The following is a 27,256-nucleotide window of genomic DNA, read 5'->3' on the forward strand; positions in this document are numbered from 1 at the left end:
TGCGCATATGTACCACCACCTATGTGGAAAGCAGCACATGGTTCCTCCTATTCCTCCATCTGCTGCTCTGCTACAGAGCAATAGTAAGAAATGGCAACCCCTTGCTGCCACTGAACTCAAGCTGTCATAGCATTAGGAATCCTGTTGCAGCCACCACAATCCTCATCCTGAGCAAAACGGGTGGGTTGAAGGGCACTGGCAACTATTCCTCTGCCTTGGGTGGGTGAACAATGAAGCGACAGTTGCAAGTAGGAGCTACCTTGGACAACTGGCACCTTGTGCCTGAGAAAGGGAAGAGGCTGGACAAGCGGCGTCTGGTGGCATTACACTACTGGCACTGATATTGTGATGATGGGTTGGGACTGGTAAACCTACTAAAGGAATTCCTTGCAGTAATTTATTTCACTGGAACTTGGGTAACCCTGAAGAAACTTTCTGTGACCGAAGGAAACAGGGAGAAGCTGGCAGGTGTGGGCTGAAGCTCGGACATGACTTTTGTTCTTAGCCTTCCCTAGATGCTCAAAATGGGTGATGTCAAACCCTTGTATTTGGTAAGAACCTCCTTATTTTAACTACAGCTTTTGCCATGCTGAGAAATCCCCCTTCATCACTTTTTCTTGTTCATTTTTATGCACTCCAAATTTTCCCATCAAGAAAAACAAACCTCCTAGCAAATCCATCTTGTACTACTTTAATTTTTGATGATTTCTGGGACACCAATGTTCCTGCTATTTCCATTCTGGGGCAGGGGAGGGCTTTTTCTCTCTCCTTTGGTAATTTTTTTTTTCAAGAGAGATGAAAGTTTTCAGAAATTTTCTTTGACCGGGGGAAACACTCAGTGCCGTTTGGTTGCCTTTTCCCATTTCAGAGAGAAGAGTCAAAGCAACTCTCTGGTGCCTCATCAGGCTGCGCAAATACAGCCAAAGGGTTCAGTCATCTTCCAATCCATTTTAATTACCCTATAGGCACCAGTAGCTTGTCCCACTTGGCTGTGGATCTCAGCAGCAGCATTCTACATTAAAGGGGATGGGCTAGGAAGGAGGGCAGCAGGCAAGAATATTAAGACACATCAAAGAGGAAGATAAACACTGATTAAAACCAGGCACTGAGTATAAACAGTACATCTGTGAGCAATATTGCACATTTCAGCAAAAGACAAAAACAGTCAATTTAACATGCTGACAGAATGATGTGACACCCCCCGCCCCCCGCTGCCTTCTTTCTTAACTATGGAAATGAGAAAAAGCTCAGGGAAAACATTTACTGCAGGCAGAGAGGCCGTCCCTGCCCCCACCCCCACCCCCAGTTTCAGAACACACATCATTAGCCCACCAGGGCATCTTTATTGCTGCCCAGCTCACTGGTTCTACATATTAAGTCACTACAGAGATGTCATTTATTTTGCTGCCATCAAACTACAGCCAACTTATGGTGACCCCACAGGGAATGTAAAGAGGTGTTTGCCATTGCCTACATTTGCATGCCAACCTTAGACTTCTTTGGTAGTCTCCTATCCAAGCACTAACCAGCACTGATCTTCCTTGGATTCCAAGATCTAAGTAGATTGGGCTAGCCTGGGCTACCAGGTCAGTGAGGAACAATGAAATCGCTTACACATTAGATATGCACATCAAAAGCACAAATCCCTTCATTTCAAGATATGGATGAGGTGTCAAAATATCATAGGCTCTTAAAATGCAGTTTATTAAAAATGATATTTATATCCAATCTAACAATATATATAATTCTTAACATGGGCCACCATGGATACTTAAATCTAGAGACTGGGACCACGTACAGACAAGCCAGGTTTGTCTACAAACCTGAGGAAAAATCCCAAGTTTGCCAAAAAATCTGAAAACTGAAAAAGACCAAAACTTTAAAAAACCAAATGATAGAAGCAGTGCCTGTAACTTTAAGAAACAGATGCCCTTTGAATTCCCAGACACTACTGTGGGGGTTTCTAAGCATCCAGAACAATATTGTCAGCCTTCAAGCCTTGGTTTCTGCCAGTAAAATGCAGTGAGAGGAGGCAGTTTCCTTTCTAGAGCTGTTTTGGCCCTGCAGACCACCATGCACCCTCAAATCCCTTCCCTAGATGAAAGTTTCATTGGTGTCAGGCCTGGCATCAACCACCAGGTAACTCACTATCATACAACTTGCACTTATCACCTGGTTCCAGAACGACCACATGCCAACTCACCACGATTCGTATGGGACAAGAGTAGGCAACTCCCGGAATCAATATGTAGCAAGTAGAACAATACTCGGGAGGAACAAAAATAATAACTGTTATAGTAAAGTCTATTATCACAAATATTTACAATGGCAACACGCTCCAAAACTTATATGGATTACAATGGATCATACAAAACACAGTTACAGCAGGCAGATCCTATCTGCAAACATAATATACACAGCGAAGTAGTTTTCTTATGTATTTTGAATGTCCAGAAAATGAATATGCACAAAAGGATTCTTAAAGGTGCAGGATGTCTCAGAAATGAGGACATGCAAGGTGGATGTTCCACAGGTAAATTCTTCGATAGTTCAGCAAAGATAGGGGAAGGGATAGGGACTGCTAGGAGGAGAGAAAGAGAAAATAGTGTGGGGAGGGGGATAAAGGGGGAAATGAGGTGCCTCTCACAAGTCCTTGCGCATCCCTCATTGTCCCACTATAAAACTCAAGGTGGAGTTTCCCAAGAGAAAAGACCCAGACTTACTTAGCTGCATTGTCATGTGCTTTTCATTCATAGCTTCCATTATACCTTAAAATTAATATAACAATATTATCACCACAAATCACCTATTTACCCTTTCTATAAACAGAGATTTGTGCCCTTGGCATGCAGAACTAATAAATAGGCCCATTTTATTGTGTATAACAATAGTCGTTCAGTGCATAGAGCCAATAGACTGGCCAGGGAATTTCAATGGAGTAACCACGTGATCTGGAAAAAAAGGGCTTGTGGTCATTTGATTCCATTTGAATGGATCCATTGCACCAGTTTCTGACTTAGGCTGTATCATTTTCCATACATACATCAATATATTTATGCATCCTGCATTGCTAGAATTCTGATTATCCAGCAGTTGGAACTTGCCGCATGTCATTAAATCGTCACCATATTCTACCCCCAAAGGCAGATGCCATTAAGGATGGTGAATCCATCTAGAACTGTAAAAGTCTTGTGAAGTCTTATAAGGATTTAAAAAGCCAGTTCCCAACATTCTGCCACACTTTGTTAGATATTGTGCTACTGGTGCACTGTAGACAGGGCTTTTTTTCTGGGAAAAGAGGTGGTGGAACTCAGTGGGTTGCCCTCAGAGAAAATGGTCACATGGCTGGTGGCCCCGCCCCCTGATCTCCGGACAGAGGGGAGTTTAGATTGAGCGGAGCAGAGAGCAATCTAAACTCCCTCTGTCTGGAGATCAGGGGGCGGGGCCACCAGCCATGTGACCATTTCAAGAGGTTCCAGAACTCTGTTCCACCGCGTTCCAGCTGAAAAAAAGCTGGGCTCTCTTGTTCACACAGGATGTCATCACTTGTGGATGTTTGCTATAGTGCCATATCCAGTTGTGTGGATGCAGCTCGGGAAATGGAATCCAGGATGAAGATATGCAGATGACAAGGTGGAGCTACGGAGGCAGGCAGAAGCATGAGGTTGTCAGGGGCCAGGAAGCACATTTAGCCCTTGTCTCAGTGAAGTCCTCCAGTGAACTTTTATGCTTTTTCCTGTGTCACTGAAAGCTTGCCATTGGACATGCAGGGCCACTGTTGCAAGGACAATAAAAGGTGCCCATCGTCTCTAACATCCTGCAGTGGCTGGAATCCCCACGGGGTGTTTGTGTGTGAGAGTGTGCACATGCATTTCATCCCCCTAAGGATCCTTACTGTATACAATCCCTGCATCCGTATGTACCCTGCCTTTCTATCTGTGGGCCTTTTGCTCAAAAGTAACATGGATCATATAAGCCGTATCAAAGGGAGTTGCTTTCCTTCTGATGGACTGAACGTGGGCTGGGGGTGGAGTGGGGAGGTCAATCCTTTTATCTGCTTTGACTTTTTATACTCCAAAGATTGATCCTTCTCCTTGCGGAAAATAGCAGGTGCTTTATCCAAATAGCCTCTTACGATTTATAGTCCACTGTCCGGGAAAAGTTAATGTTTATAGCAGTACCATGTGCTTTTTATTTTATTGCTCCTATATATTATCTCTCTTGTTCTACTCTTGATGCTATGCGGCTTTGCTCTTGGCTGTCTCTCTGTTCCACTTCACACATTTGGTAGTGCTGCAGTTGCATGGCAGAAAAGCAGTAATGGTTCATGCTACAACATATTGGAGCAGCAGACAGGAGGGTCTGGCACGCTGCTGTAATGTTGCCTTGGCTAAATTTTGAATTTGGACCCGGGTTCCATCCAGTAGGCCAGGAACATAGGGCCAAGCTACACATGACGAATGACACTTGAACAGCAAGTGTATTTCTCCCTGTTCACTTGCCCTCCACTCAATCCACTTGCTGTTCAAGTGTCATTCATCATGTGTAGCTTGGCCCATAGGCTCCAACTGGCCCCCAATGTTTACCCTATTTTCTCACCCTGGTATATTAAGGTCTCTGTTTTCACCTTTGGGAATTCCTTGCTGAAATGGTTAGTGCAAATTGTTGGTATAGTCATTCTTCAGATTACAGCACCGTCTCCAGGGTAGCATCTCTAAAGTACATGCATATAGATTGCCCAGGCATGAACATGAAGATTCCATGTAGACATGCACAGCCCGCATGGCACTTTTTGAACCATCACTATAATAACAGATTGTAGGATAATGATGTTTTTCTGGCATATCATTCATCTACCAGTGCATTACAGTTTTTTGCAGAGTTGAATGTAAGCAGGATACTGCAGGCAGAGCCTTCAGCTATCTATAATAGGGAGAGTTTGGGCAGTAATCCTTCCTGACATGGGGCTGTGGCTCAGTGGCAGAGCGTCTGCTTTGCATTTAGAAAAAATGTTGGGTTCAAACCTCAACAGCTCCAGTTAAAACAATCAGGTAATATGCCATGTGAAAAACTTCTGCAGGTCCATTTCAGTAAAAGGCTGCTTAGGTGTTTTTGATATAAGAAGACTATGGCCCTATTTTCCCCTGTAAAATGTGAGCAGGTATGTATAAGCAGGAAGATAAACTGTTTTCTTGCCTGTCCCAAGTGCAGAAATGGGTCTACATGAAAAACTTGCTGATTCCAGGCCGTGCCTATAAGATCTTGAAGCAGTGCTGAGTTAAGCAGGATTGTATGTATGCTGCAATTTTGGCACGGGCTGCTGAATTCAGGTGTTTGCAAAACTTACCTTTCATTTTCTTTCTTTCTTTCTTTTAAAAAGAACAAGATTCGGTTCCATATGGCTGTGAAAACATGCTTGGAAGTCTATGGGATACACTTGTGGAACTGTTAGAAGCCAGAGAGATTTCCAAGGGCCCAGGCTTCAGTGGCATGCGATCTCCCCAGAGTAGAAATACAGTCAATTGTAAAAATTTCCGAATAAATGATATATTAAAAAAGTTAAGCTACATAAATGTGCTTCATGTTAATCAGCTGTATAGATCACAAAATCCAGTGTTTGTGGTGACAGAGTTTGTGCAAGAAGTGTATATCCCTGCATATCTTTCACCTGGATGGCATTAAACTGAAAAAATCATTGCATGGTTTTTATTGATTTTTTTCTCAATGTGCCTTGACTACTGTTGGTGTCAAAGCAATTAAAAAAGTTTAGTAAATAAAATATTTACCCATCACCTTTACATGCTCATATGTTCGAGTGTTTATGTATGAAAAAGAGAACCAAAAATTCTTTCCGGGGGAAAAATGCAACACGAGGCGTCTGTCTTCCCATCTTCTTACCCTTAGGTGAAACTGCACTTTTTGCAGATTGTCCTCCTTTCCCATCAGAGTATACGTACATCTGCAGTTCATGCCTCCTGCAACTTCCTTGTAGGATGGACAGCCTGAAGAGGTGCAAAAGACAAACATGAATCTTTCTGAAAGCACAGGCTGGATTAGGGTTGCTGGTCCCTGGTGGGTGCGGGGGATCCCCTGCTGTCAGCCTTCCAGCTGCCGTGGCCCCTGCCCCCACTCACATGGCTAGCGGGGGGAAAGATGCAGGAATGGGCCTCTGGGGGGGCTCCTGGGCTTTGCACAAGGCCGATTCTTAAAGACTCCCAGGGCCTGCACAATGACGTCACTCCTGACAGTGACATTGTCATACTGTGCCAGGGGCTTGCGCGAGGAGCTCCTACAGGTGAGTGCTGGCTCCCTCCCTCCAACTGGGAGGATTAAGGGGACCCTGCAACCCTAGGCTGGATAAAGCTGGATTCAATGTGGAGCTCCTCCCCAGTTGTTTCCAGAAAGCCTTGCTAATAGACTTGTTGATGTTTCCGATATCTGCAAGTCCGCAAATCCCACGTAGGCAACTTCTCAGAGCAACAAACACAGGATGAAATAGCCTGTCTTCAGACATTTCCTGGATGGAAATATTTATCCACAGTATCACCACAATGTTTGTTAGGAGTGTAAGAGGTATTATAAGATGGAGCCTGGAGAATAAGCATCTGCCATCATTACTGGAGCTCCGCCCACTCCAGCTTAGCTCAGTCTCTGGTGAAGGACAAGCTCTGGTCTCTGCGCCAAGAACTAATGCAGGACAGTTCTGATGCCATCAAGTGCTTTGAAGGCAGAACCCAGATCTTCAAACCACGGCTCTCTGTTAACAGACCCCCTAAAACCTCAACTTATCCCGGCAGAGGGTGGTTTGATCAGGAATGTAGTACTGCCAGGAAAGAGCTAGTACGCTAGACTCAACAGATTCGTCATCAGAGGAAAAGAACATCTATCAGTCATCTCATCTCTTTAAGGTCAGCTTATAGGAAGCTCCTTAGGCAGAAGAAGCTTGACTTTGCTAAATTGCAATGGCAGGAACTAGGTTACCTTCTATCAGAGTCTGTTTGCACTTGGCTTTATTTAGATTCTGGAGAAAGCAAACGAATCTGTGAGTCTGCTCTTAAGGCAAAGCAATGCACTGATGCGTTCAGATGCCATTTGCTCCACTGGCTTTAACAATATCCTCCGTTATTATTCCCTGGTGGATCACTTTCAGGTTGTCCCCTTGCCAGGGCCGGATCAAGGGGGCAGGGGGGTAGCCTGCCCCCGGCGCTGCCAAAGAGGGGGCACTGGGTGCAGCTGCTAGCCTCCCGGGAGTGTGCCGTGGCTTGCTGCACGGGAGGCTGAGCGCAGGGTTGGGAGGCCCTTGCCAGCCCCGCTGACGGGGCGGCTGGCTTGCCGTGCATGCAGGACCTCCCAGTCCTGTGCTCAGCCACCCACACGGCAAGCCAGCTGCCCCAGCACAAGCCCTCGCCGCTGCTGCCGCCACCAGCTCCATGGTGCACTGTGCGCTGGGGCGGCCAGATTGCCGCGCGGGTGACACAAGGCACTGGGGCTTGTGAACTGCACAGAGGGCCTCATAGCCCTCTGCTCAGACAGCCATGCAGTAAGCCGGCTGCCCCAGCACATGGTGCGCCACAGAGCTGGCAGTGGCAGCGGCGAGGGCATGCACTGGGGCAGCTGGCTTGCCACGCGGGTGGCTGAGTGCAGGGCTACGAGGCCCTCCGCGCACGATTAGCCATCCGGCTGCCCCAGCACATGCCCACACTGCAGCCACCGCCAGCTCCATGGCTCACCAGGCGCTGGGGTGGCCGGCTTGCCATGCGGGCAGCCATGCCTCCTGCCCTGCGTGATAACGTCACAAAAGTGATGTCATCATGCAGCGCCAGGAGCATGTGTGCACTGCGTGCACACACAGAGACCCAGGCAAGGGTTGCACTGGGCACCCGCACCCCTAGATCCGGCTCTGCCCCTTGCTCAGGCTCAATATACAAGACTGGCTCTTTAAGCTATATACTGCATTGGAGAGAAGCACAATTATTTGTTCCAAATTTTCTCCCTGGTTCAAGTTGTTCAAGATTGACTATGGCAGAGCCTCTTATTTGAACAAAATCTCCTTTCCTAGTCTTAGAATGGCTTTAACTTCTCTGAGGTTTCAAACCATGCCCTCAGCCATTCTAGATGGTCATTAAACACAAATACCAATTGATGCCTGTTTCTGTGAAGCTCCAGTCCCTGAAGACCTTCCCCATTATCTGCCCTTTGTATAAAGAGACCCAAAATAAATTTCTTGGGGAAATCTTAACAAACATTAATTCTTCCCCTGTGGTGGAAAAATTAAACTTCCTTCTTTCTGACCTGGATCCACACATCTCTTATAGAGCCGCAAGTTTGCTCTGGCAGCTAAGAAAATCAGGGCTTGAACTGTGCTTAATTGTTGAGACTCCTTCAACAACATATTATGAAGGTGCTTATGTGTTTTAAGTAATCTTTATTTGTATTTAACATCATAGTTTTATTGTTTGGTGTTTATGTTTCGCTTATGTGTTTTACTTAGTTTTGTTTTCTTGATTGTGATGGCCTTTGGCCACATGCAATAAATATTCTATATCTAGGATGATGTGTCTGAAAGCATGTTGGGCAGTGCTGCTGTGCTGGACATTTGTTTGATTTCTTTCTTTTCTTGTGTTCTGATGAATATTGTTTTTCTGGCAATAAACCTTTATATGGCTGCTATGCCAATATGTGGAGCATTTGGTTTGGATTGTTTATAATGAGCTTGTTTTGAGGTTGTTCCATTAGCTGCCTTGAAGTTTGTGTGGGCTATATACATTGTAAGTAAAGAAACGAGTGGTGCTGACCCACAATCCTGTGAGCTGGAGAAGTTACGGAACAATCTGGCAAGGGCTAGACAGCACTGAGCACGGCAGTCGATTAGCATCCCATTCTCTGCCATAGCAGTATTTTCCTCTGTTCCTTTCAGTTAATTTTCTGTTCGCTATTAATCACCCCTTCTGGCAGCTCATCCATTCTGGAAGTACTTGGCAAAGCTCTTGGTTCGCCTGCCTCTTTGTGATGGGTCCTCCCCCCAATCCGTTACACCAAATCTCTGGTTTTTGCAAGATTCAATACCCATTGGGCTCAAATTTCAATGTAAATATTTTTGAATGAGGGAAATGCATTGGATCCCTCTCTCTCTCTCTCTCTCTCTCTGCAGCCACTTTTAAATATATTTTGCTAACATAAAACTACTCGTTTGTACCAGGTTCCGGCTACGTTTCTGTGATAGGCCTGGGCCAAGTCCTCCTATTTCAGCCAGTGCTGGGAAAGACTGGCCGGTCTGTAAGATATTAAGAGCCTGAAACTAGGATTCTTGCAGCAGGACTGAGGCTCCTTACTCCCTGTACCACCACAGCAGTTTTCAACCTACAGAAATTGCAGGTCTAATCTACCATGCTCTGCAGTGCTACAACTGCAGATATGATACTACATCTTCCAGTATCACAGCACTAGCCAATAGGGTCCAGCCTATGCTTTGTCCTAGGCTCCTTATTCTGAGCATTATATCACTCCAATGTAACTTGAGTCGTTTCTCTACCTACATGCCTGTTTCTTTGATAGCACACACCCCAATCCTGTCTAGTGCATCACCGAAGCTACTTCTGTCCATACTTAGGCACTAGGACTTTCCTCAGAAGTAATGGGAAGAGCAGGAGTACACCTTGGTGCAAAACAGGCACCCCCCTTTTCTAATGTGTCTTTCTGCTGAGGATCACTGGAAATTTTGTTCCTGGTGTTCTGGTGGTGATCCTGGGATGGAGGGCAAAGTCGTCTATTAGGGGCAAGTTGAAGCATGCAGCAATAGGCATTGCTCCGGCTCCAAGGATCAGCAATGTCAATTGGAACAGTTTCGATGCTAGGTTTCTCAGTGTCTTCCTCAGGAATGTTAACTCCTCCTGGCTTTAACTGGGGGTTTCAGGGAGATCCCTGCTGGCATGCAAGGATCACAATGACGTCACCTCTTCAGAGAATAATCCTTCTGAGTTGGGCTCTGGGAGGTCATGGAACATGACAGCAGGTGAGAATCAGGACCTAGGAGAGCTCCCAGGACAACAGGAATTGTTCTGACAAAGAGCCAAGCTACAAGTGACTTTTTTCACGCGTAGAACACTTGATGGTTTTCGCAAGTTTTCCTGGGAACTGAAGTCCCAGTGTCCTTCCCCTCTCTGTTAGAATCGCTGCCTGAAGAGCCAGAGAAAGCCGGCTTCAGCAGCACCTTTTGCAAATCCAGAGCAGCTCCTCGGGAGCAAGATGCCCAGGGAGAAAGTTGCAGCTGCCTGCCCCCAAAGATCGTTGAGAGCAGGCTTGTGACTGGAGGAACAATTTGCAAAAGCTGCTGCTGCAGCTGGCTTTCTCTGGCTCTTCAGGCAGCGATTCCACACCCTGGGAAACTCTTACAGGATGACTCAGCTCAACCCCACCCCTCCTGAGTAGATATAAATGACCTGCCAACATCTTTTCCACACTGTGACACTGAGAGATCTCTGTGTTTTGGTGCTACACCTCTGAAGATGCCAGCCACAGCTGCTGGTGAAACGTCAGGAACTACAATGCCAAGACCACGGCTATACAGCCCGGAAAACCCACAACAACCATCGTTCTCCGGCCGTGAAAGCCTTCGACAATACACCTTGAGTCCCCGTTTGGGGGAAAGGTGGGGTATAAATGAAGTAAAATAAATAAACAAACAAATAAATAAAGCTTGATATCTCACAGAGCACTGTCCCCCGCCCCCAATGAAATGTCAGAGAAACTTACTTACAGCACAATTTCACAAGAAAACATAGACCTAAGAGGTAATGAAAAAAACAGAACACAACCAGGAAATATTGTTGCATATGATAAGTACTGAAATTAGGTTTATTGTGCCAAACTAATTTTGATCAAGTTACCAGGATTTGGGGACAATGGAAAAAGGTATACTTCCAGGGTTGGGTTGGGGGGAGTCTTTCTTTTCAAAACTAAAATCCCAACAAAAATTTGTCAGACCTCAACTAAGACACCAGTGTTGGGGACTGCTTACCTGGATTGTGTTAATTTACAGTTCTAAATGGCAGGCTTTGAAAAAAATAATTGCATATTCCTTCTCTTTTTCTGTATTTCTTGCATTCACAACACTGGCCCATTTGTATGGAGCTGTCACTTCCCCCTATCAACCAATATTTCACTTGAGATAAATTCATTTTTATGGCCAATCCATAAATCTTGTTCGGAAGCAAAGAGTTGCTGGAGGAGGGAGGGGGAGACGAAGAGGGTGCTTAGCAATTTGTCACTTTTAACGAAGTGTAAATGGCACAGGAAAGTTTGGATTCATGCTTCCGTCCTCCCTGGAGGGATGGGGTTGGATCTTCTGCCCCTTTGCAATCGCATCAGCAGGCCTTATTTGAAACCAGGATGCTACAAGGTCACCAGCTGCAAATCATCAGATGAGAAATTAGCTGCCAAAGACTGACCCATCCCGAAATACAAAAGGCTACAGGCAGGATTCAAAGGGATTGTTCAGGGCCCAACAGTTTCACTGCTGTTCCTAGAGAAATGGGCAAAGTTCTGGCTTTGGTACCAGCAGAATCATGGGTCTAACAATTGCTGATGAACCTGATGTTTCATATTTGGAGTCACAATGAAAATGCTTGGAGCTAATAAAGCACTAAGACCTGATACTTTAAAAAGACTTTAGCACCAAGCTACCTGCATACTGTTGTCTGGTGGGACTCCAAGGAAAGGCTCAGATTGCAGGACTTCTCAGTCTTCATGGGAGTTTTGGGAAATTGTAGGAACTCAAAGGAATTATGAATGAATTCATAAGGACAGGGGCACGGCTAAAGCATATGGCTGGCTAAAGCATGTGGTTGGCATGCAGATCACAGGTTCAGTTCCGGGCGCCTCCTTATCCAAATGTCTTCCCAGGTTTTGCAGTGCAAAGAAATCTTGGTTTTGTTTCCATAGTGAAACTGGTTCATTAGGAATCCATGAATATGTGTTTTGCTACAGGTACCATCTTAGAAGCTGCATTCCCTCCTATGTGTGAGGAAAGAGGGAGTGCCTTTTCTAAGTCAATGTCTGTCTTCTATAGATTTTATATTTTAAAATAATAACTTCAAAAAATCTGTTCCAGGGCCAGTTTATTAGTTCATCATGTGTTGGAATCAATGACTTGATTAATTGACGAAACATTGCAGCCCTTGATGTGGCAGACCTGCCGATTAACCCATTCCTGCAGTCCCTCTTCTTCCTGGGCCTGTCCCCAGCACAGCCGAGCACAGTTCTGGAACATTTCAATAGCCGGTGCTGGTAAATTGCAGAGGAGGAAGGCATCCTAAATAGCTAAGGTTGCTGCTCTGTGTGTGCTGTCCATTTTTCTTCTCCCATCAAGTCCTCATTTAACAGACATCTCACTAAATACCCAGCTGACATAAATAGCTCAGCGAGATTTATGTCTTTGGCACCTCATCGTTTCTCCTGTCTGGCAGAGCCTCCAAGCAATGTTTAAATGGAATTATGGGGTTTGCTACCTTAAACACTGGTTCCCAAAGTCTTTTTTTGGGCCTAGTTTTTGCCTGCCTTCCATGCTTTCCACATACTCTTTTGCCAGAGTAGTCCATGCCTTCCTTCTCCCCTGAGCATCCTTTTGAGCAATGCCAATGATGCTAATATGTGGCCTGAACAGTAGACATGCAGCTTAGGACAGGTGGAGAAAATGGGACAGCTCAGGGGGATGGGATGGGGTTGGTTGAATCATGGCTGCACCAAGATAAGCAAGTGTTTGGGGCACTAAAGACCAGCAAGAGACACCTCGATTAGCATCAAAAACCAAACCAACATGTCTTCCCCTTTAAAAATGTTGTATATAGTTTTTGAGACATACCCTAAAGATACAGCTGGTGGCACCATGTAAATACGCATTTTGATCCCTTAACTATGCATGTCATCACTGAGCCAAAGAAATAGACATAAAATGAGTCCAGTGCATAAAATGTGATTTTTTAAAAAGAAATGCTCTTGCTTATTTTTCCTCTTTTAACTTTTTATTCCCAGGAGCCTTGGCATGACATCTTAATTCGATGATTTTTGCTATTAGCCTTCTCTCAACCCACTAAGAATCCAAGCTCAGCTGCACAGAGCAGAAATGAGAGGTGGAAGGAAGGGGCCTTCACCTCGCTTGTTAAAACATCAAGATAAACAGGAGATGTACTTTCTTCCAGTTAGTTGGTAAGTTTTGTTCCTTTCATGTATTTGGAAAATGTTTATGCCACCTCTCCAGTGACCTGCTTGAGGGAGCTTACAGCCAAAACAGTACAATGAAACCAGACAGCCATTAAAAATAAGCCAGAGCATAAAAACAAACCATTAAAAATTCAGAGCAAAAAACAAGGCATTAAACCGCGTCCTCAGGTGAGAGCAAACCGTTATATATCCTGAAGTGACCCGACTGTGCGGATCCTTAAATCTGAGGATCGGGGCTACTTGAGAACAAACCGCAAGCTTCTGCAACCTTGGGAAACACCCCAGGGCTACAGAAAGATCTTAAAAGTTAAATACATACATGGGGGGTTTAAAAAACACACAAAAAGGAGCATGCTCTGTATGCAGGCATAACTTACCTCTGCACTACAAAAACTGCACACTGGAGCAGCTGAACAGACCCAGCTGGAAGAGAACACACCACCAGGGGGTATGGGGGAGTATTAGGGCGCTGGTGGAAAGCAGAGTTCCCCCCTCCCACCACTCTGTAACAGGCAGAAAAGGCCAACGGATGGAGAAGGCTGACAGTGATACAGTGCCCCACTGCCCCAGGTCAGCACAGCAGTGCCCAGCCAGCCCTGCAGCATTCTAGGCCTCAGTGCACCTGGCTAGTGCTGTGTTAGGTGCAACCCTGCAGAGCTGGCTGGGGGCAGCGGTGCCAAGAGGCAACAAAAACAAGGAAAGGGGCAATTGCTTGCAAAAACAACATTTAAAGTTCAACCCCTTTGTCATAATAACCCTGGGTAAAAATAAATCCTTTGGCCACGAAGGAGAGGAATTAGGCAAGATAAGATGGCCCACATGGTAGGATCCCACTTTAGGAGTGTATTTTAAGGGAGAAGAGAGGGACTGTAGTTTGGCTTTTATGCTTGAAAGCCCCGCTTAATCTTGTGCTCAGAGACAACCTGCTCCTGCTGTTTAAATGTGTCTGGAGGTAGTAAGCTGTAGCCATTTAGCAATAAGGCAAAAGTACTCTGCACATGCTTAGAAGAACTTTCTTCTCGTTTCTTTCCCCTGTCCTGTACCTGAAAACAGACTCCTACACTTGCAGTGCAATCCTAAACAGAATTACCCCAGCCTAAGCCCATTGATTTCAGTGGGCTTAGACTGGAGCAATCCTACACAGGTCTGCTTGGAAGCAAGTCTCGTTTTATTGAATGAGGCTTACCTCCAAGAATGTGCTTTTAGAATGGCAGCCTAAGCCTTGGTGACATCTGGGCAGAAAATAGAGAGTAAGTAGAATAAGCAAGGAGACCATGCTTACAACAATGAGGCATGGATTGTATTTGGGAAATGTTGGGTAAAGTGTGAGTTTTAGAGTGGAACAAAGATGCTGGAGTTTTAATTTGTGTGGCAGTAACTCTGTAAAAATCTTGCTTATTTCTACATGAGTGGAGAGAGACGAGACTTCAGAGTTGAGGGGAAAGCATCAGTATATGCTCAGAAGTACATTCCTTGTTATAGAGCCTGAGGACTTAGCCGTGTTAGTCTGCAGTAGATCTGACGAAGAGATCTGTGGCTCTCAAACGCTTAAGCTACAATAAAGTTGGTTAGTCTTAAAGGTGCTACTGGACTCTTTACTATTCCTTGTTATTTCTGCTTAAGAATTCTGAGCCACGATGGACTGAAGAATGTTGTAAAATCAAAAAGAGTCCAGTAGCATCTTTAAGACTAAGCAACTTTACTGTAGCATAAGCTTTCAAGAATCACAGTTCTCTTCGTCAGATGCATCAGATGAAGGATGTTGTGTTTCTCAGCTGCTGTAAATAAGAAGTTTGTCCTCTAAATGGTATCTAAACAATATTGGCAAAGGCTAGATTTGAAGCAGGGGCTTCCTAGCTCTCTTAAACTGAATATAGACAAGCCACTTAATGCCCTTCCTAATAAGACCCTGGAGTATAAGTATGACCTTGGAGTTCTCTATGATCACTTCAGAAGACGGTTGAGGTTGGCTGCTGAGCTAGAAGAAGTTCTACCCTTTTTGCACAAATGTTCCAGGGTTTTCCATCACCACCACCACAGCTTTCCTACGGAAGTTATTTTATTTCCCTATGAAAGTTATTTTATTTCCCTATGGAACTGGGATACCCCTCCTATTTTATGTGAGCTTTCATCCCGGGGTGAAATGGAGAGTGAGTCAAAGTTGCTGACTTTCAGCTCTTGAAGATTTATACCTTGAATGTGTATGCAAATTGGAAGCTGTTAATTTTGTATAAAGGATCCTGTAAGGCTCCCAGCATTTCTGTGCTTGCTAGTTGGCCTTAGTTCAAAATCTATTGGAATCTAGCATAGCCTTTTTGATCAGATGCTTAGCTGTTGCCTAAAAGCATGGGATCCTGGTGTTCTTGGAAGATACTATGGGTTGTATGCATGATGTGGAAAGGCTGTTGCCCAAATAGGAGGTCTCCTTGTGAGTTGAATTAGCATTCAAGGAGATGCAGTGAGAGGGGGTTACCAGGAAATTTCCATCTATGTATACCAGGATTGTTCCCTTAGAGAACTCTCAAATAAACAGGCTGATGTTCTATGGGAAAGATTTCTTTATTAATAGAGCAAACACACAGACAATCACACACAGCATACACACAGAACTAACTAGGAAAGCCATAAGGAAATGGGCAAGTGGTTTCGGGGAAAGGATGAGATTTTCCAGTCTCAGAGGGAAGGAGGAGGTCTGCAGAGAAGCAGCAAAATGACCAGTGCTTCATAGAGAGAAGAAGCCCAACACACACACACTGAGGATATGGCTGGACAGCCCATTTATAGGGCGAAATGTGCCCTGGAGCAAAACTGATGTCTTGCTTCCAGAAACAATACCTTAGTGACTTGTCTGGAGGTGGAACAATAAGTTGGGAAAGGTGTGTCCCTCTTGGGATGGACTATAGGTAAAAATATTGCTTGATGACCTGGTGAGTATCGGATAGAAAGGCTATCGGATTCAGCTGTGCTGAATAGCCTGATGAAATTAAGCTGGGAGGTGTCTCTCAGGAAGCCTCGTTATCTCTGCTTCTCTCCAGGGCATGGAAGCCGTTCAGTCAGTCATTCCCCTATAACTCATGTCTTGGTAACTTTCCACTCTCCAGGCTGGCTGGTATCCACTCTGCCTGGGGCCAGGCAGTGTCTAGGACTTCTAGAAAGGGGTTTATGATATTCCATGTCTATAAACTGCCCTTTTGGTATGAGGAAGGGGTCTGGCTGCTAACAAGGCCATGAGTCAAATCCCTATGAACTCACAAGATGGTCCTGAGAAAATCGCTCTCTTTCTTACCCTCACACCTGCAATGGTAACACCAACTTGCTTGATCTCCCAGTGAACAATAGGCTATTTTTCAAGTACCTGTGTTGTGCTGTTCAGGTACTAATGCAGGGCTGGGGTTGTACTATGGTTGAGGGGCCAAAATGCCTTCAAATAGCCCTGCTGTGAAGTCTTGCAAAGAGACTCTTCTCCACGCATGCCACAACTGTAGTCAGAATTGGTCACTGCAGAGAACCTGCAATTAATGAGTGGCTGTGGCACACACCACAGGGTGATGACCCTGGACCCAACCTGTGCTCTCTTTAACATGTACTGCCTTATACACACGTATGTCTTAGGGGTCTGTCTCTCCTTCTCATGGAGATTTCAGACTACAATTGTGTACTGTTTGCCTGCTGGGCTCCACCTTAAGACATCCCAGAGTGGAGAGAACTATAGCCCGGGGGTGCCCCCCTCTCTGAGTGTGAAACCAAGGTCAAACCACACTGAGGAAGGGAAGAGTTCCTGGTGTGACTTACTCCACCACCACCACCCATCCCTTCCTTTGTCTTTCTGTTGCAGAAGGAGAAATTTGCTAGTCCCTTCTGGACTCCAAAGGAAAGAAGAACAGAGACTTGTGAGCCCCAGTGAGTTCTTCCCCCCTCTCACTAGAGAGCTTGAGGCTCAGGAACAAAAATGCCATAGATTAAAATGAGTGTGCTAACAGGGCCAGGGCAAAGCCAGTGCGCACTGAATGTGCCTTGCCATCTCATGCAACCCACCAAGGGAATTATGTGCTCCTGCTGACTCCCCAGGGCCAAAGAGCCTGGCCTAGCTAGCCCCAAGCCAGTAGGGGGAAGGAAGGAGATTTGCTGCTAGGACAGAGAAAAAACATGCTTGACTCTTGGCTTCTGCCATTGTGAATGAGGGAGGGCAATCGTGATGAATGGGCAGGAAGCAGGAGAGCTGCCAGAGTTCCATGGGAGAAGAGGCAGGTCAATGCCCTTTGTGAATGGGAAGAGAGCAGAGGGAAAGAGACGGGGGCCGCACAAGAGACAGAGAATGGGCAGTGATTCAGCAGTGGATGTGTAAAGAGGGGTTTTGAGGAATGTCTTCCCAGCTGCATAACAGCTTGCTGGACTTCTGTATCCTTCTTCTGTGCACATCTAAAAGTCTGGGAGTGTTTCTGCAACTTTGATACTGTTGGGAAGTGGTTTTTTTTTTTACCTTGCTTCCCCACAACATCGGAGTGCATTTGTGAACTTCCCAGAGTTTCCCCAGCTTTTCTCCACTCTTTCCCAACCCTGCTTTGCTCCCAAGTTTTGGGAAAGTTCGCAGCAAAGCCTGGGTGGCGGCCATGTGGGTTGAAAAGTTCAGAATTTCCTGGTGCTGCACACAGCAGCCATTTCCCCCATGGCAGCCACTTCTCCCTACTGCAGAGGGTTGTTTAATCCATTCCCCAGCATTTGGTTTTTCTTTTTTAAAAGTAAGTCTCTGTCCCCTTTCTTTGCAAAGATATAGGGGGAAAGCATTTAGATTTTTTTTAATAAAACCTGGGAAATCAGAGAACCTGATCCATATTTTGGTATAACCTTATATTGATATAACACTATTAAATTACTGATTAAAAAAACCTATGGAGGAAACTTGTGGCAGCCACTGCACTGTATTAGCACAGCAGCAATAGCGAAATATCATAAGCCTGTCCCTTTGCAGAAAACACCTGTGTGGCCAGAGGCCAAGCTAAAATTCTCAGACCCTTGGCCTGAGGCTCACAGCCTGGGAGATAGAACTGCCAGCCAGCCCAGCCAATGAGAACATATCCAGAATGTGTTTTCTTTATTTGTTGTCTGTCTTGTTTCAATCCTATTCTTTAATTTGCTTTGTTTTAGAAGTTTCTGAATGCTGCTTTGGGTCTCTTTGTGGACATAAGCAGCTGAGAAATGTCTTGACAGATGAATAACTACTCCAGTATGGTCCCCAGCGGAAGCAGCAGCCAACCACTGCATCTTGATAACTCATCTGCTGCAGAGACCTTTTGTTTAAAGTTGCCAACTCCAGCTCAGGAAATTCCTGGCGATCTGGGGGTGGTGTCTAGGGAGGGGAGAGTTTGGGGACAGAGCTCAGCAGGGATATGATGATGTCCACCCTCTGAAGCTACCCCTTCTTTCAGGGCAGTGGCACTCACTCTGCCGTTCACAAAGAGCCACATTTGCAATTACCCTCCACCAAGAAGAGCCACATTTACTTCCATCTCTGGCAATGAGGCTGTTGCAAGGTAGAAGCCACCTGCCAACCACAAGCAGCGCCGGGCAAGGGCCTTGCCCACTTTCCTGAAACATGGGGGCAGTGCTCAGAAGAGCCACATGTGGCATGTCAAAGAGCCACGTGTGACTTCGGAGCCACTGAATGAGTTATCACTGTTCCACGGGCACCAATCTCTGCAGTTTGGAAATTGGCTATAATTCTGGGGTCAGGCCCCAACTGGAAGTTGGCAACCCTCCTTGTCTTCCTGTCACAGAACCTGAGTGTATTGCAAAAGATTCTGGGTCATATTTGGGGAGGTGTGTCCTCTTTTTATTGAGCGTGTCTATATTGACCCGGACCAGGTACATACATAGACGAGAATGAGAGGGCAAGTAATAGAACAGACTGTGTCACTTTGTTGCTGTCTGAGTTACGACATTCCACCTTTGAGTGTCCCTTTTCATTAAAAATTTCAAGCACATAGAAAATGAACATAAGAGGGAGAGATGGGTTCTATCTCCCTCTTTGTTTCCAGCGCAGGGACTCTCAGGTCATTCTCCTGCTTGGAGGAAGGGTCATAGAGCATATAAACATAACAAGGAAAACTGAGGTTTTAAATTTGCATTGTAAACCTGATTGGAGCAAGAACCATTTGAAGTCTCATTTAGAAAAAGGGCCTTCTGCTTGCTCCCAGTCTTCATCTTTTCCCCAGTTCAAAATGGAGTCTCATGAGGGCTAGAAAGCTGCCCTGAAATGCATAGGTGGAGGAAGCTGGCAAGAGAAGATAAGAGCAAGCCAATAATACAAAATGAGTTTCCACTCAGGGAAAAAACGGGGTGGGGAGAATAAGATGGGCTTTTACACAACTGCTGCGGGGATCACAGACAGCAAGTGGCCTCACTGATAAAAGTAGGGGGGAGATTAAATTAATGATGGCTCAACATATCTGTAGCTACAGAAATGGTATTTTTAAAAAAATCTGTGTTTGAAACAAAAATGAAGTTGGGATAATTAGGGAGCAAAGAGAACCAGGGTGGTACAGAAGAATCTTACCAGGCAGAGGCTTCAAAGGTAGGGCTGCCAGCCTCCAGGTAGTGGCTGGAGATCTCCCGGAATTACAACTGGTCTCCAGGCCACAGAGATCAGTTCACTTGGAGAAAATGTCTACATTGGGGGGTGGCCTCTATGGAATTATGCCATGCCAAGGTCCTTTCCCTCCTCAAAGCCCACTTTCTCCAGGTTTCACCCCCTAGATCTCCAGGAATTTCCCAACTTGGAGCTGGCAACCCTATTCAAAGGATATTGGGCTAGCTAGCAGCAGTCACGTAGAAATCTACACGTCAAGATCATGCACGGCTCGAGACACTGGGAGGATTAATGAATGAATTCACCAACAGACTTGCAATTCATGTCAAAAAGGCATAGTGGTGATCAGCAAAGGAATGGGGAAAAAACTATCCCAAGCTGAGAAACAATCCTGGCTGGAGCTTTATGACAAGTCCCATTAGGAAACCTATTAAGATAATGGAACATATTGTAAGGAGAAAGCTTCAGAAGATAATACACATTATTCTGGGCTTATGAAGAGGTAAATCATTGCCTGCTCTGGCAATAGCTTTCTGAGAGTCAGTGCATGCTAGTAGATGGATTACTGGACCTGAACTTTGCCCATTCATATGGGGAAAGAGGACTGTGGCCAGTGTAGAATATGTTCTCTGCACACGAGCCAAGTGCTCACACCAAGCCAAAGTGTAAAGACTTCCCAAGACTCAAAGTATGCATGTGGCAGGATATAGTCTAGAATTAATATCTTGGGTTGGCCTGGAGTGTGTCCGGATTGGGGAGGGGATCCGGGATGTTCCTAAAATTCTCATCCAAATTTTGCCCTAGATTTTGGAGTTCTAAATCATCTTTTTTTTAAAAAAAATGGAACTGATGTAACATAAATATTATCTGCCATTGTTTCAGACCTTATTTTCAAGTTTTGTACAATCAATGTGCATGTACACTTTGCCACCACTTGCAGTTTCTTCCATTTGTTTGTATTCCCCCCCCAGTATAAACCACTGTGTGTGTGCGTACGCACACACATCCCGCAACCTCCTCCTATGATCACACACATAGCTATATCAAGATTCCTTCAGTCTGGTAGTTTTCCCAATGCACAGGAGTAAAACACATCAGTAATGCACATCAGTAAAACAAGGCAAAAAGGATGTTGATGCAATTGTATGCAGAGTCATGGGACGTCAAACCTGCATTTTTTGACAATGTTTTAGCAATTCACATATTTTTGGTATTCATTGTATTTTTTAAAAAAGCAAGTTCTTGTGAAAGCCTGTGTTTCATGGCGAGGAAGAGAGATGCAAGCAAACTAAAGGAAACTGAAGGACAGCCAGTTTGATGTAGTGGTTAAGAGCTCAGGACTCTGATCTGGAGAACTGGGTTTGATTTCCCACTCCTCCACTCAAAGCCAGCTGGGTGACCTTGGGTCAGTCACAGCTTCTTGGAGCTCTCTCAGCCCCACCCAGGGTGACTGTCGTGAGGAAAATAATGACACACTTTGTAAACCACTCTGAGTGGGCATTAATTTGTCCTGAAGGGCGGTATATAAACTGAATGTTGTTGTTGTTATTATTCAATCTGTGACATTAGAATTAATTATAGAAATTTTCCTTGCTAAGCCCAAATTCTATGGGGAAAATAGCAAGGGAAGTCCAGCCAACAGTGCAGTATGCAGGTATGTGTGGGCAGGTCTCTAGTATAAATGACTGGCATTACATGACTTTGGGCTGGGTTTTATCTTTGGACCAAAATGGCTACCTGGAATCTTAACAAATGATGCTTGCTGATGCTCAGTCCCCTCCAGGACTTGCTTACTGCATTATGGGCTTGCTGACATTTTAGAACACAGCAGTACTGGGGAGAGCAGCAGAGATGCCGATGCCACCTCCCCTGGGGCTGGATCCCCCACCCCCACCCCATCTATTCTTTTCTGCAGCATCATTTAGCTGGTAACTGCCTGTCAATTATTTTGTATTTCTAAGATGTTGTTTAAAATTTTTCAGTTGCTCCCTTTGTTCCACGAATTATTGACACTGGAAACCCTTTGGAAAAACTGCTGTAAAGCCATTCTGAACCCATAGGATAGAGCAGAATATGAATCCGATAAATAAAAATGCAGTCCTCACTCCCCTAACGGTGAACAGGTCCAAAGGCAATGCTGCTTGGATTTGGTTCATTTTAGAGCACAGCATACTGGAACCTGATGGTACATTTGCTTTCTTTACAAATACACAAGCAGAGCACTGGAGGAGGTAAAGAGACAGACACTCTGACGGGGCATCAGGTCTGCTACCTAACATCAGATCCCCAAAGACAGAGATCCTGTCCCCCCAGAGACTTCACCTTTCACTAAGTCAGAGCTTCTTCTTTCTCTTCCCTTCTCCCTTTCTGTCTGTTTCAACGCTATTTGAGATTTAAAGTGCTAGTAGACTTCTGCTTATTTTTGCTGCAACGGGATAACACAGCTTCCCATCTGCAAGTTTTTAATATTCCCCGGTGGTGCTTGCGGTGAGCAGGTGGCTCCTACCTTGAAACAGCCTCGTTGCCAGGGATGGAACATACAGAAACCCGCCCCCTCCCTTCAGATGGGAGATTGCCTTCTCTAAAAACTCTCATGGATGCTTGAATGGCATTATCAGTATGCTCACAATTAGCACCCATAGAGGCAACCTCCTAAGCCATTAAGAAATGCGGACATTTCTTGGGACACCTCACCCAATTTCATCATTAACTAGATTAGCAAAAATAGCATATAGGCTCCATGCTTCTGTTGATTTGAATTGTATTTTATATGTACCGGCTCATCACTATGCACTTCCCGCATTTCATGGTCCCTTGACCCTGTTGGGATTTGTTTATGTCTCCATATCTCCTCCCTAAAAAGTCTGCCTGTGAGGAGGAGCCAGTAAATTACATCTAAAGAACTGGACTCCAGTCCACGAAAGCCTATGCTTGAATAAAACATCACTAGTGTTTAAGGCACCACTAGATTCCTGTTTATTTCTGCTGTGACAGACTATAACACGGCTACCCCTCTGTCATGTTTAACATTCCCTGGTTTCCATCAAATAAGTCACTTTAGGCCAAACCAGAATGATGTATTCATTCGCAGGAATGAGACAGCAACTTCAGAACGATATAGACGCATTAAAAGTAGCAAGGAAGGGGGGAAAGGAAACGGTGACTCCGGTTGCTATCAAATAAGTTGAGTCACAGGGAAGGAGGGAATGTACTTATCCAGCAGCAGGGACCTGGGATGCCTTGCTGGACCTATCCTGGGGGCTTTGTCCAGCTGTTGCATCCTTCACAGTGACGTCCAGGTAATCCTTCACTCTGATCAAGCGGGAGATGTCCGAAGTCTCCATTAGTCATCCTTTCCCACATTGCTTGGCTGTATTTCCTGCTGTGCTCCCTTGGTGAGTTCTTAAAGTGACAGTTTTCAGTAGAAGAATTGAGGGGAAAGAGTCTGAATAATCAAGGGACCTCAAGCTGAAGGATGGGGAAAGCGACTCAGCCTTTGCTGTAGACGGGAATACAAACCTTGCAGTATACACTGCCATTAAAAGTGATCAAGGGCTATTAGCCATGACAAATGTAACCTCATAAACAGGGGCAGTATATCTCTGAATCCTAAGGCTTTTGAGCAGTTTGCTAGCAGTATTATTACTGTTCAGGTATTTATACCCCGCCTTTCTCTCCAGTGGGACCTGGAGCAGTTTACAGCATTATTTTCCCTTCTTCCATTTTATCCTTGCAACAACCTGTGGAGTAAGTTAGGCTGAGAAAAAGTGGTTGGCCCAAGGTCATCCAGCAAATGTCTGAGACAGAGCAGAGAGTCGAACCTGGGTCCCCCTGATCACAATCTCTTCCACCCACCATGCTGGCAGCTATTCGAAACAGCATGCCAGACTTAATAAACCTTGGTCTGACCCAGCAATGCAATTGTCAGATTCTTACAGTCCATAGACAGACACTCAAAAGTGTCTCTTGCAAAGGACATCAGGTGATTCGTACTGCACTGACTTCCGTGGTTGTTCAAGCAGCCTCCACGTGCTCAAGACTGTGACCAAAGAGCCTGCCAGGGAAATATTCTGCAGCAGGCTGTCCTGCTGAGGAGATCCAAGAGCCAGAAAGCCTTGCCTAGGATACAATTTACCATGCGTGGGGATTGCCATTATACAGAGACCACAAGCCCCTAATCTCCCTTTTTAACGTGAGGCCACAACCTTCCTGCTAAGGGATGGGGAAACGCATCTAAATGCTTCCGCAATCAGCATGAAGGAGGGACGTGGTTCAGGCGTCCATGGCAATGAAGTCCTCATTTTTTTTCCTTCTCTTGTTTTTGAGCAACTCTGATTCACTGACTGTCTCTGCTTGGCACGCCAAGGTCGTATCTACTGTTGCTATCTGCGGGTTGCTTCTCATCTTGATTCGGAAAGAGACAGGGCTACTCTCGAAAGTCACGCCCCCATACTGACACATTGTTGGTAGGAGAACTGTATGAGCGCACACCTCTTATCAATTCCTGATATTCACAGAGCAGGTGAGGAAGGACATAAATACTGGCTTTAGTGGCTTGCCTAGAAAGGAGGGGGCGGAACCTAAGCCAATTGCCATCGCTGCTAACGGGCTTCAAGCCCAACTGTTCCTCCCCTGCTGCCAAAGCTTGCTCTTCCCTGCCAGGGAGTGACCCTGAAAGGCAACAGGTCATCAGGAACTCTGAAGGACCAGAACACCCCTTTGGGTCCCCAGTGGGGAGAAAAGCGAAGTATAAATGAAGTAAATAAATCAATTAACGGACAGCCCCTTGAATTGTTCTTGGAAACCAGCCTGCTCCTGCTTAAAACCTATTTACGCTTGAAACCGAAAAATTCCATCAAAGTGCAACTTCTAAAAAGAAATTCATTATCAGACAGGTTTTCACATGTAAAAGCTCGTCGGAAAAAAAATCCATTTTGTGAAGAAGGGATAAGCATCATTTTTATCCCTCCCGAGTGTCAAGTAAGAAAAACAGCAACATCGACCTGTGCTGTTATTGATGTACTGGTGAACAAAGGGGGGAGGGATGAAAAAGGGTTGTACTTGCTGAGCAAGATTGGCTGGTGTGCGGCTGTCTGGCACCCGTGTTGGGATTGACGATCCATATTCTAAACTTTGTGAGAGGGGCTGCCACTAAAAAGGCCTTTGATCTTCTAATAGTCAAATGCACCTGCCTGATGCAAGTGATGTTGCAGTGATGTGAGCTGGCTGGTGGGTCTATATGGAGGAAGTCAGTCCCTTGAAACATAGGTCCCAGAACATGACGGGCCAATGTTTCATAGTGGTTAGAGTATTGGGGTAGGATCTGGTGAATCCCTACTCTGCCATGGCAGCAAAGAGCCAGTTTGGTGTAGTGGTTAAGAGTAGCAGGACTCTAATCTGGAGAACTGGATTTGATTCTCTACTCCTCCATTTGAAGCCAGCTGGGTGACCTTGGGTCAGTCATATCTCTCAGAGCTCTCTCAACCCCACCCACCTCACAGGGTGATTATTGTGAGGATAATAATAACACACTTTGTACAACTTAATGGGTATTAAGTTGTCCTGAAAGGTGGTATATAAGTCAAATGTTATTATTGTTATTATTATTATAAGCTTTCTCGGTGACCTTGGGCTGGTCACATACTCTCAGCCTAACCTACTTCACAGGGTTGTTGTGGTGATAAAATGGAGAGGGGGAGGATGTTGTACATCCCTTTGGGCCCCCAGTGGGGAGAAAAGTGAGGTATAAATGCAGTGAATAAATGAATTAAAGGACAGCCCCTTGAATTGTACTTGGAAACAAACAGGCAGACAGTACAATTGATATGGAAATGGAGGCATCATTGCCTTAGCCCAGCCAAAAGGGGGGGGGCACCGTACGTATTTTCCCGGCCTTTGAGTGCCCTTGATCATCATAAGACTTGGTTTTATTAAGCCAGAAAAATATGTATATTTCCAGTGAGAACAGCTTGTAATTGTATCCTGAGATAAAGCAGACTTTAATTTTTTGTGGGTTGCAGCTGTTCTTTTTACAAGCCCCGCCGAAACCCTTCAATTCTGATGACAATTTGGAGGCAAAGCTGTTAACTTTTTTGTGTTTTACTTGGCTCATTCTTTCCCTTGTTTCTGACAGAAAGCAAAACAGAATCCCCACAAATGCCTTGAAAAACTAACGTAAAGACAATCAGGTAAACACAAAGGAAAGCCGTTGAATATCCTCAGATGCCCCAAAGTAAAATGGTGGACTTTGAATGATGTTGAGCTACTTCAAATTCCAAACAGGGGCATTCAAGGGAGCGCAGCCCCACCCCTACACATTTCTTTGTCACTGGCAACCTTTTGTCCACAACAAGTGCGTTACTATGTATGGCATTCTATTAATTTGCACATGTTGACTAATTAAAGAGGTACACTACCTTTGCACACCCTTCCCTTGTGAAGTACTGCTGGACATGGCCCAGGGCCAATTCACACATGACATAGTCCCTGGGTCTCCCCTGGGCCTTGTTGACAGATATGTTCCAGGAGCTGCTGCACTCAGAAGAACCTCATTTCCAGGCACACACACAGGCACACACACAGAGAGATTCAGATTGGAATTACAGTGCGTAGGGAGAGGGGGTTAAGTCCCCCATGCCATTTTCCCTACCAGCAGCTACTATTTTCCCCAGTTGTAGAAATTTACATATAGCCCATTGATACACATAAGTTTCCCCAAGGGGGCAAATAATGGCTCTCTGGGGCTGTTCCAGGTTGGGAAAATGGTGAAAGAGGAATGCTTGAGCCTCCGTACTATTGGTCCCAATCCAAATGGGGAATTATGTTCTGAACATGGAACTCCCAGAGCAGGTCTAGTCAACAGGACTGGGGGCAGACCCAGAGAGGACACACCATGAATTGGCTCTGGATATCTTTCAAGATTGCGTTTTTGTTTTGGAGGAGATGGGATTGGGAGATTCAGAAAGGGCTTTGTGATGCTGCTGCACCCCGTGGCCCCAGTTGCAAGGGCTGTGGATTAGTAGGTTGCCTATTGAGGAAGGGGCACTCTGAAAGTCCAAATCTCGCATCTGGAGGCTGAGTAGGCACTACAGGCAAATCTGCTCGAAAATGACATCAACGTTTTTGGCTTGTGGCCATTTTTGGCTTATTTTTGTTTTGGAGAAATGTTTTGGAGTTTGAGTCTCCAATTTGGAAAGCTCCATTGCATCTATTTAAAAACATCGTCAGGGAGAAAAATCCAAGAGCCAAGCAAGCTGTCGTGATGGAATGACCCTTGTGCTATGATGCGGGTTGTGCCAATTTACTAGAAAGTGGGGAGTGGAAGACATCTGGAGCCAAGAATGGGCAAGCAGGTTGCCCCTCCTTTCCAGGTGTTTTCCTTAGAGTAGGGAGAAGAACAGTGGCTCAAAGCAGACGTGAAAAGATCCTGGATTTCCACCAGTCTTTTAAAGG

This window comes from Eublepharis macularius, chromosome 13 (genome assembly GCF_028583425.1).
Source record: "Eublepharis macularius isolate TG4126 chromosome 13, MPM_Emac_v1.0, whole genome shotgun sequence".
Classification (NCBI taxonomy): domain Eukaryota; kingdom Metazoa; phylum Chordata; class Lepidosauria; order Squamata; family Eublepharidae; genus Eublepharis; species Eublepharis macularius.